The 10464-nt window shown below is 45.2% G+C and overlaps 1 long non-coding RNA gene across 4 annotated transcripts; it reads left to right on the plus strand.

Moving 5' to 3' along the window:
- The first annotated feature begins 3578 nt into the window (after window positions 1–3578).
- LOC136547144 (uncharacterized) lies at window positions 3579–5215 on the plus strand. 4 transcript variants are annotated; one of them, XR_010781488.1, is made up of 5 exons: window positions 3579–3995; window positions 4074–4151; window positions 4231–4539; window positions 4619–4808; window positions 4879–5215. It is a non-coding gene; the product is annotated as an uncharacterized lncRNA (long non-coding RNA). The 4 variants fall into 4 exon arrangements; XR_010781487.1 differs by having other exon boundaries at window positions 4292–4539; XR_010781489.1 differs by having other exon boundaries at window positions 3579–3813; window positions 3899–3995; window positions 4074–4539.
- The last annotated feature ends 5249 nt before the right edge of the window (window positions 5216–10464 follow it).

The following is a 10464-nucleotide window of genomic DNA, read 5'->3' on the forward strand; positions in this document are numbered from 1 at the left end:
TTGATCTCCCAGAGCGCTGGATTGGTATGATCATTGCCATTGAAGAATGTCACGAGCTGTTGGTTGTCCGACAAAAATATCGGGCAATGTATGCCTAGTGGTAAGGCAATTTTAACTGTCACATGCCAAGGTCGTAGCTTCAGCCATTAACACCGAGGTTGAGTCTTTGAGTATGGCCTTTCATATAGATGGTTGTTGTCATGTTTGGTTGAGTGTTAACAAAGAGCACTCCCAATTCCCAAATCAGCTCTTCTTGGAACCTGCATTAACGAGTTTGGCATGGTAGACGCGTCCGTATAGCACCTCGCGCCAGGTAGAAGTGCCGGATGCGTCACAATAAAAAGAGGCGAGCTTGGTAAGCTCGATGCCGATGGTTGATGGTGTTCAAGTGATGCTCTTGTTCCCCTTTCATTCATTGTACCTGCTCATGAAATTTTGTTACCTTGATTGTGTAGCCATGTGCTCTCTTGTTGTGCCGCTTTGGTGTTGGACCCAACAAGTTGGAGCTACGGCCAATTGGCATTGCAAAATATTAGGATTTTTTTTAAAAAAAAATCAGGCGCATAGTGCTGAATGAGGCAAAAACATAAAAGAAAATTTTCAATACTGCTGGATGTGGGGAAAAAAATGCGAGCCAAATGAGGAAAATTAAGAAGATTAAACCTGACTTGTGAGGAAAATTGTTTCTCTTTTTTATTGTCAAAATCAGGTATTGCTATTGTCGTTTCTTTGTGGTTGATTTTTTTGTGAATGAGAACTGTTCTTGCTCTAAGAATCAGCACTTTCATGCAGTCATTCACGACTACGGGCTTCCCCAGTCCTAACCATTAAGGATTGGACAGAGGGACAACTGTAGGTGCCAACAATCGTTGAATAAGAAGAAACAACGGTTGAAATAAACCAACATTTTAGGAAAATATACACAAACGATTGGGTCATAAAATACAAAGAGTTAAAAAAATTGTTTTGATTGCATGGTATTAAAAAAAATACCACATGAAAGTAGGGGAAGTGTTAAAAAAATTCATCATAAGTTCATAACCTTTCGAAGTAGGGGAACGAACACATAACCCCAAGTAAAAGTACAATAAACATTTTGACGACATAGTGGTACGCAGATGAGGAAGGATATGGCGAAGTTTGCTTGAAATCTCTGGAGGAGCCAATGACGAAGGAGCCAAACATAATATAGCAATTTTTACTATTTATTTTGCCCACATAATACTTTGAAATCACTTGTTTTTATTAATAAATCATTTAAATGCAGAGGTGACTATGGCTTCTTTTGGTCCCATTGAAGCTCCGCCACTAATGAGAGGAAGGCGGGTGGCTAGGTCTATAAATTGAAATCTAAGTGAAAAACTAGAATTATCATTACATTAATCTTAGTTTTACTTTCTCACATTTTTATATCCGTACAACATTAACATACTAATACACACGAATTACGAGCATCATGGCTCATAGTATACTTTCCTTTTGAACTCTGGGACTTTCATTACTTGTTAGCTGAGGAATCAACAAACACAATTACATTAACAATCGTGGCAGCAGAGTTGCTAATTATCTCTTCCCCTTCAACACACATACCCCAGATCCGTCGACACATGGGCGGCTGCATTAGAAGCAGGACTCTTGAAAATACTCGTATACCATTGTTGTCTTTATCTATAACATTTATATGTAAATATTCGTTGTGGATTCGCATAGTGCGAAGCGCTAAACGCATTGTTGCAAATAGTAATAATAAGAATCCGTCATTATTACCATTATTCCCCTTGTTAAAAAAAACACCTCGCAACAAATACTCGTATATTTGTAGAAGAAAATGAGGTAAATGAAAATCGGGCCAGAGCCGTTTACTTCATCGACCCCCTCGGCTTGGCTTTGGTCAGCTCGCTCGGCTCGGGCCACCCCAGAGACGGCTCTCCGGGACCACGTAGGGGCAGGCAGGCTACAAAGCCTAGCCTGCAAGGTTGCGACTGGCACCCAACGAAACAGCTGCAACATGCCGCGCCTCCGGGGTCCACAGGTGTCGCGCGGGGGCCTACGCAGCAGCGACACGTCTGTGTCATCCGCTTTTAAAGCTGCAGCAGGCCCGCGCGGGGACCAGGGGGGGTACGTGTGTTCGCAGGCCGCCGCATCACTCGCCACGTGCCGCGCCGCGGCACGCCTCGCGTGTGAGCCCCACGATAGCTCACTGCCCCCGAGGCTAACTTGCCGGGTCGCCAGGCAGGCCCTCGCGCGCGACGCCCCATCCACGTCCGGGCTCGTATGACGCGAGGGGCCATGGATGGCACGGGACCCGCGGGTGGTGGGAAGCTGGTGGTGTGGCTGGTTGGTGTGGCGTGCGGGCATGCTGCGGATGGATCCTCCCCAGTCTACACGGCTCGATCGCGTTGCATGACACGCGGGTCCGCGGCATCTCCGGGCCCGCAGATCGGTGGGTGAGATGAATGAATGGCGGTGCGGCTGGGAGTTGGCGCGCTGGCCTGCTGGAGAACAACAGGAGATGGAGGCCACGTCTAGACGCCTCGTTCGCGTTGCATGACACGCGGGCCCGCGGCGTGCTGGCCCCGCAAGTTGGTGGGCGGTGCTGTCGCGACGCCTGCGGCTGGAGTGGGACGCGTCACTCCGGGTTGGGGTGACGGAGACAGGAGACGTACTGGCGCGCCGTGTCCAGGTGTCGGGCTGCGGCGGCGCGGGGAAGAACGGACGGCAGCTATGGAGCCCGGCTGTCCCCGGAGTGTGGGACCCGCGGAACAAGTGGACGGCAGGTAGTATGGTTGTGGGCCCACTGCCGTGGAGCCGCGGATCGCCTGCGGGACTGATGACAAATGCTTTGCTTGAGCAGCTGATTGCAGCATTGGACGTGTGAGTGTGACTGGTTGTGAAGGTCATCGCCCATTATCATCCACACCCTGAGACGATGGATCAAGTTTCTCTTTGTTATGATGGGAGGTAAAGAGTAGTAATTTTCCTAAATTTTGCTTTGAAAAATCTATCCTATAACTGTACTACCTTGGTCCCTAAGATTGCAATCCTAGGTTTAGTCTTCATCAAACTATTTGAAATCTAACTAAATATATAGATGATAGTACAAATATTTGTAACTTCAAATAAAAAAATGATATGAAAATAAATTCTACAAAGAATCTCTTTTTTCTTTTCAATTTTGGCAAGGAACAAACCTTGGAACTAGATTAAGCTGCCTATCTAGAACTCATTCTACCTTATACTATATTGTCGAATTAGTTTGAACTGGCAATGAAAATCTAGTCACGCCTATAGGTATATAGTGACACGTAATATTTACATAAGAAGCTATGAGACATAGCTATTCTTTGTTTCTTTTGTAGGAACATATTGCTTATTAATGGCCCGGCTTGCTACTATGCTTCTTTGTTTCTTTTGTACGACCATATTACTTTGGATTATAACCTGAAACAGTATTTTTCTCTCACACTAAACTAGCCAGTAGTAAATAATCCATAATCGTTTACGACGAAACGAAACAGGCTGTTTGTTTTTCTCCCCATGCCCCTTGCAAGAGGAGTTCACCAACGATCAGATGGAGAACCACACGGACCTGCTGTCAGGTGTTTACCTCCAAGTACAAGCTGCTGCAACGAGGGAAGAAGAAAGTAGAGCTAGTCTCGACTGGTCAGCACTTTGTGCAGAATCTGAGGAATCTGACAACGAAGTAGCTATAAGCCAACTAGGAGACTAGGAGAGGCTGCCGCTGAGTCGAGCTCAGGGTCAAAGAGACCAGCGGAGGAGGAGCTGCAGCCGCTAGTGCCCAAGAAGCTTCAGGTTCTGTCTGCAAATGCCTCTGCAGCTCCTCAAGTTTCAAGCACCGTTCCAGACGCATCAAACGCAGATCTATTGCTGTCAGCAGGGATGCAAATCAAAGCCCTCCTTCATGACTTGCAAGGACCATCTGCAGGCGATCTTCCTCTCGTCAACCTAACTTTTGATATGACGCAATCTAAAAAGTAAGTATACTTGAATCCAATATTTGTTTGTTCTCTTGTTCTTGAAGTCATACTAATTGATTACATGATTGCTCTCAGGAAATCTTCTACAATAGCATCATCTGCAGGCGATCTTCCTCTCGCCAAGCTGACTTTTGATATGACGTAATCTAAGAAGTAAGTATACTTGAATCCAATATTTGTTTTTTCTCTCGTTATTGAAGTCATACTGATTGATAACAAGATTGCTCTCAAGAAATCTTCTACAATAGCATCATCGGCTCCAATATTGTTTACTTCTGCAATGTCATCCTCAGCTGAAGCCTCACAGCATCTGACTACTGTAGTCGCTGAGCCAAGTACTCGCCCATTTGGCGATGCATCGGCCAGTTATGGTAAGATGCTTGAAGGTCTTCCCATGACATTGGCGACTACTTCCTCAGGTCCATGACTTCCTGAGGCCACTCAAGCCACTCTACTGGAGCAAGTAGTCGTCGCAGAGGCTGAGGACGAAACGCTGACTGAGACGATGGAGTTGTAGAAGAAGCTTGATGATCATATGAAAGTTAGTATATTCATCAATGTATTTTGATGAAAACCAGAGTTTGTACTGCCCCCGTTCTTACTTGTCGTGGTACTCGCAGTCTGTCGTCAAACAGTCCAAGCAGAAATCAACGCTGCTGAAACAGGCCAACCAACTACTCGTCCGAGCAGAGTCTGCAGAAGCAAAGTTGGCTGAAGAACAAAAGCGCTCTGCCAACCTTGTAGCAGATATCGTGGCAGCCTAGGAACAGGTCAATTCTCTTAAGAGGGAATTTTCGGCTTCAGAGAAAAGTAAGGAATCCTTATTTCAAAGTCATGACGTACTCATCTTATGATACTAATGGAGTCTTGTGTATTTCAGTTCATGCTGAAGCTATAATCAGACTCAAGGATCAGCTGGACGAAGCTCTTCAAAGGGAGGAGGTTGTTAAAACTCAATTGGAGTCAGAGAAGAGGAGGTGCGAGGATGCATATTCTCGGCTTGATCGCCTACAGAAAGCTGAAGTAGAAAACGAAGAAATCAAGGTGGCCGCCAGCCGAATTCTCCATTTATTCTCTGGGTTGTCTGAGAAAGAAACTTCCAAACCCTCTGTGGATCAGCTGAGGGAAGTGCCTGCCTTGATCCTATTATACTTGAAGGAAGCAGTTAGAGAATGCATTTCAAATGTATTGGGATTAGTGAAAGTATTCTTCCCCGATCTTGATTTGACTCCAGTTGGTGAGGACCTCCCATGTTACGGAGCCTCGTTCGCTTGGCTTATAAGCCGTACTTTTTCAGCTAACGAATAGTATTTTTCTCTTACAACAAATCAGCCAATAGTATTTTCAGCTAGGACTTATCAGCCCAGCGAACAGGCAGAGGCGTTGATATTATATTCCACATACTTGGTTGTCCCGCGTTAAAAATCTACCCATCCAATTACAAACTAGTGCGTGCAAACACGACAGCATAGTGATATCAATTGTAATCCACGCTACTACTTCCTTACCGACATTACATTACAAGGTTCAGATAAGAACCGCTCCCTATAAAAAAAAAGTCACAAGTCCCCATCTCATGAACCCCGGATAAGCTTAAGCCCAGAGTGATCTTGACGCTATTCAGCATCCATTTGTTGACTGGCCATCGACGCCGCTACCACCAATGATTGCCGTGTGCACAACCTAGTATGTGTGCAGTGTGCTGCAGGGTGCACGCGGAGCAGCACAGCGTACGGTGGCTGCAGGCTCGGCGTCCGCAGGCGATCCAGCAAATCCGCGAGGCGGGGAGCAGAATCTTGGGGATATCGATCTCGTACGATGTTGGCCACAGAGAGAGAGAATGGAAGGGGAAAAAAAATCTGGGGTCGGCGATTTGACGCTGTCAGTGTCAGATTCAAACCGCCAATAATTTAGCGGCGCTTCGGCGTGGCTTCCCGCGGTTTTGGGTTGGTCGCGGCAAGTTGCGCCCATATGAACGCCACCCACTGCCACTGAATCACTGATGAGCTCACCTAAACAAAAAGGCACCGGCTTATTTTAGCAAGTGCAAAGGCCAAAGGTTGCTTGCCGGCACGCTACCGTCCTAGTGCTAGCTACTAGGCGGCATCTTACAGTTTGAAATATGCGGGGTTCACGGTTCGGAATTTTGGGCCTTATTTAGTTCCAAAAAGTTTTTCCAAAAAGTGCTACAGTAGCTATCACATCGAATCTTGCGATACGTGCATGGAGCATTAAATGTAGACAAAAAAAAAACCAATTGCACAGTTTGGTTGGAAATCGCGAGACGAACGTTTTGAGCCTAATTAGTCTATGATTGAATACTCATTGTTAAATAAAAACGAAAGTGCTACCGTAGCCAAATTCCTAAATTTCGCGCAACTAAACACAGCCTCGGTTAAAATACGTGATCTTCGGTACTATCGACTGATCAGCGATATACTTTCATTTTTCATTCGGATGAAATTTTATTTAGATTTTAAAACTTTATTCAAAATATTAAGAAGCTTCGATTCTTTGGCATCTCACAAAAATGAAAATGACGCGTGTAATATATGTATGTATGGTTAAACACTATGAATTCTATAACATCTACTACCTCTATTCTAAATAACATATAATTATCAGACTGGATTAAGTTAATTTTTAAAGTTTAACTAAACATATAAAAATATTTATTATTATCTATGACTCAAAGGTATGTACGAAAATATATTCTATGATTAATCTATTGTTAGTTGTCCGGTATCATAAATGTCAATTTTTTTATATAGATTTAGTTACACCTAAAACTTTTTGACTTCTTGAAAAACAAGGATTATTTTCTTTTTGAGACGTAGAGAGTGCATAGGACCATGATAGTGCGTACGATTTTCAAGTGCAAGGATCATTGAGGCGTATAGAGGGTGTGGTACACCTTTTACCAAAGACTTTCGGTCCTCAATAAAATGCTACTCCCTCTGTCTCAAAATATAGCAAATTTAGTTTTTATACTAATTCAAGCTTTCTAAAGTTTTTAGGAAAAAATATATTAACATCCACAATTTCAAATAAACATATTTTGAAATAAACATATCAATATCCACAATTTCAAATGAACTCATTTTGATCAAGTCCTATTCTCACAGAATTTAATAAAATCAATTTGATATTGGTTCATTAAAGTCAGAGAAGTTCGACTTAAAAGACAAGAATAAAGTGAGGTATAGTTTGCAACCAAAGCGAGTACTCCGTATCACACAAGTTGATGACGATCCACAAATCCAACAAAAGATGCTACCAAAGGACGATAAGTTTATCTTCCCTGAAAAAAAAGGACGATAAGTTTATCCATGCATTTATTTGTCGACAATGGTAGTGATGGTTACCGTGTCTAACTAGCTATGGCGTGCTAGCTGCCTTATGCCAAAATTAATTAATTAATAAAGAAAGTCTGTTCCCAACACGCAACTAGTAATATAACCGGCCACGATTGTTGGACATCCTGCGGTTTCGAAAATAAAGCGCAAGTTGCCATGCGATCCTTGCTGCATCTCGGCTTAGCGTAGGGACTAACTAATTGTCGTTGTTAATGGCCAACTTGCACCTCATGATGAAATCTGCTATTAATTACTAGTGTTAAGTACTGCACTAACCCACACCAGAAAGGAGCAAGTTGATCAAGTTCATGATGATGCGTGTGCCAACTGGGAAATGTACCTTCTAGTCTAGTGTAGCTAGCCTAAAAGGTCAACAGCTAGCCAGCCAAAAAAAAACGCACTGACACGATCATGCATGGATGGGGTGACTGAATATATGTTTGCTACCTGCAGCTAGCTAGACTAGTGTGTTAGGCATGAGGCTTTTGGTTTGGCATGCAACTAGTACTAGCTCTCTAGCCTTATTGGGCAGAATTATTATTATTATTTTTGTTACTGGAACTCTACATATAACGACTAACGAGTTTGCAGTTAGGTAGCCTATATGGCTATATATAGAGACCTGTCATTGGTAAACGACGTGACGATCATTAGTTACAAAATTTGCCGATGCTACGATAGGATATTTATATTTAATATTTATGTTATAATATAGTTACTACGTTTTCAGAGGGAATCTGTGACCATTCCGTCCATCAGGTACGGATTAAGTAGGGCCGACCACATATGTGTGCTCTGCAGAGCTACACGTAGAACGGTGGAAGGTTTTCAAGGCCGCGTTTGTAGACTACGCCTTGTCCGTACACACATGCTCCGATCCATGTGCTTGCATTTTGCTCGGCGGTTTGGGTTCAGTCGACAGGTAAAATGCTGCAGGTCGATCGAGATACGTATCTCGTTGCAGGTTGATGAACTAGCTCGAGACGATTCCTTGATCTATTATCTATATATGCTAGTGATCTCTTTTTTTTTAGAGTTCAAGGGTGACCCCGGTCTTTATATTGCAAAGACCAAAACCGTTAAGCTCCTTACAACATTCAAAGTTCAAGAAAACTCCAGCGAAACCTCTGACGGCCTCAACAGGCAAACACCGCTCAGAAAACAAAAACAAAAAAACCAAAAACTACTATATGACACTATATGACACATGGGGACCCAATGTGTCCATGACGCGTGGGCCCCATGGGGCATTGCGGTACCATTTCTTCTCCAGGATTTTGTGACGAAGTGATGACACCGAATCCAGCGTGCTGTTAACACCAGCGCCAGCGGGCACCAGTCCACCACACGTAAGTTCCTCGGTCGATCGCGTCCATCGACCGCATGCACATCATTAAACCCTCAAGCAACAGGGCGGGGGCGCAAGCTGCCGATATACGTGTAAAAGGCAGCACGGGAGAAAAAGGTCCACACACGGCACAGTCCTTGACCACAAAAGCAGAAGCCAAATTGCACAAGTTGGGAGCAGAATATGTATTGCCCTGCCACCTTTTAACCTTTCTATTCTACATCTCCGGCCTCCTCTACTCGCTCGCTGCTGTCCATTTAATTTCCTTCTCTGCTCGTCACATCGCTCTCCGAGATCTAGAGAGAGAGAGATAGAGAGAGGGACATGCATCCACGGAGCCCGTCCCGGCCCAGCGCGTGTGATAGTTTATGTTATCCACCGACCACTATTCAGTGTCGCCACGACGCCAATTTGCTGCTGCCTCTGGCACTAATTCGGCACACGGCAGTGTGCGTGCATGCACCTGAGCCGATACAATACGTGCAACTTGCTGGTCTGTGCGCGCGCTCATGCCATAATTCACGTGGGTGCACTTTATTAGTTTTCAGACTCTAGGGGGATGTACATACTAATAATACTATATATATACTACTCCGTACTAGTACTACTTTTGTGTTCACGCACTTTAGGTCACGTTTGGCTGGTATTAAATTGGCTTCTGCTGATGTAGATCAGTTTAGGATTCTCATCCAGTTAATCTTTTACGGAAATGATTTATTACGGACGCGCGCACGCGTTAGCCAAGGCGCCCGCACTCAGCCCCGCCCACGCCCGCTCGCACGTCTCCCGCACTCAGCCCTACCCGTGCCCGCACTGAGAAGCGCCTACTCTCTCTCTCTCTCTGGCGACGGCGACGGCGACCGGCGAGCCCCTCCCGGCGGCGTCCTCCCACGCCCGCGCCCCACCGCCTCCCCGCGCCTACGCCGGCCATGGCGGATCCGCCGGATTCGGTGGATCCACACCAGGTAGGCCTCCTCCTCCTCTCTCCTCTCTCCTCTTCATGGATTTGATTTCTAAGGTCCCGGTGAGCTCACCCTATCATCTCTTCCAACACTGGTGGGCTATAGAATGGCCGGCCATGGGGGAGGCTGGTAGGGCAGGCAGTGGCGATGGTCGATGGGCGGTTTAGGGGAGCTGGCGGCGGCAGGAGCGGTCGGGGCGGGTGAGCTCCGTCCATGGTGGCGTTGGCGCGCGAGGGAAGGGGGGAGAAGGTGGCACCACGGGCGAGCTAGGGATTCGCCGGAGCTCCTTGGCCGCGGCCACGGAGCTCCGAAGAAACCCTAGCTCACCGTGGTGAGGCGGTGGCGGCGGGTGCGAGGGCGCCGGAGTCGGGGAAGAGAGAGTTGTTGTGTTTTTTTCGACTAGAATCTGCTGTGGAGGAGGTGAGCGGGCGGAAAACCCAGATCATGCACGCGCACACTCTAATGCACGCGCACACTCTAGTAGCGCCCAATCTTTTAACTTTGTTCATGAACAATATGTAAAGAAGAAGTATTGCTACCTCTATCTCAAAAAAATACAATTCTAGCACAATGTCACGTTTTACTACCTTAAGTTTGACCAATTATTATAGATAAAAAAAATATCCATATTTATGATACCAAATAAATACCATCAAATTAATTATGAAATATATTTAATAGATTAATTTAAAAATATAATTATAAATATTATTCACTGAAAACTTAGTTATACGTGAATTACTTTTCGACGTAACTCACAGTTGCATTTCTTTAAAACGGAGGTAGTACTACGTTACATA

This window comes from Miscanthus floridulus, chromosome 3 (assembly GCF_019320115.1).
Source record: "Miscanthus floridulus cultivar M001 chromosome 3, ASM1932011v1, whole genome shotgun sequence".
Classification (NCBI taxonomy): Eukaryota; Viridiplantae; Streptophyta; class Magnoliopsida; order Poales; family Poaceae; genus Miscanthus; species Miscanthus floridulus.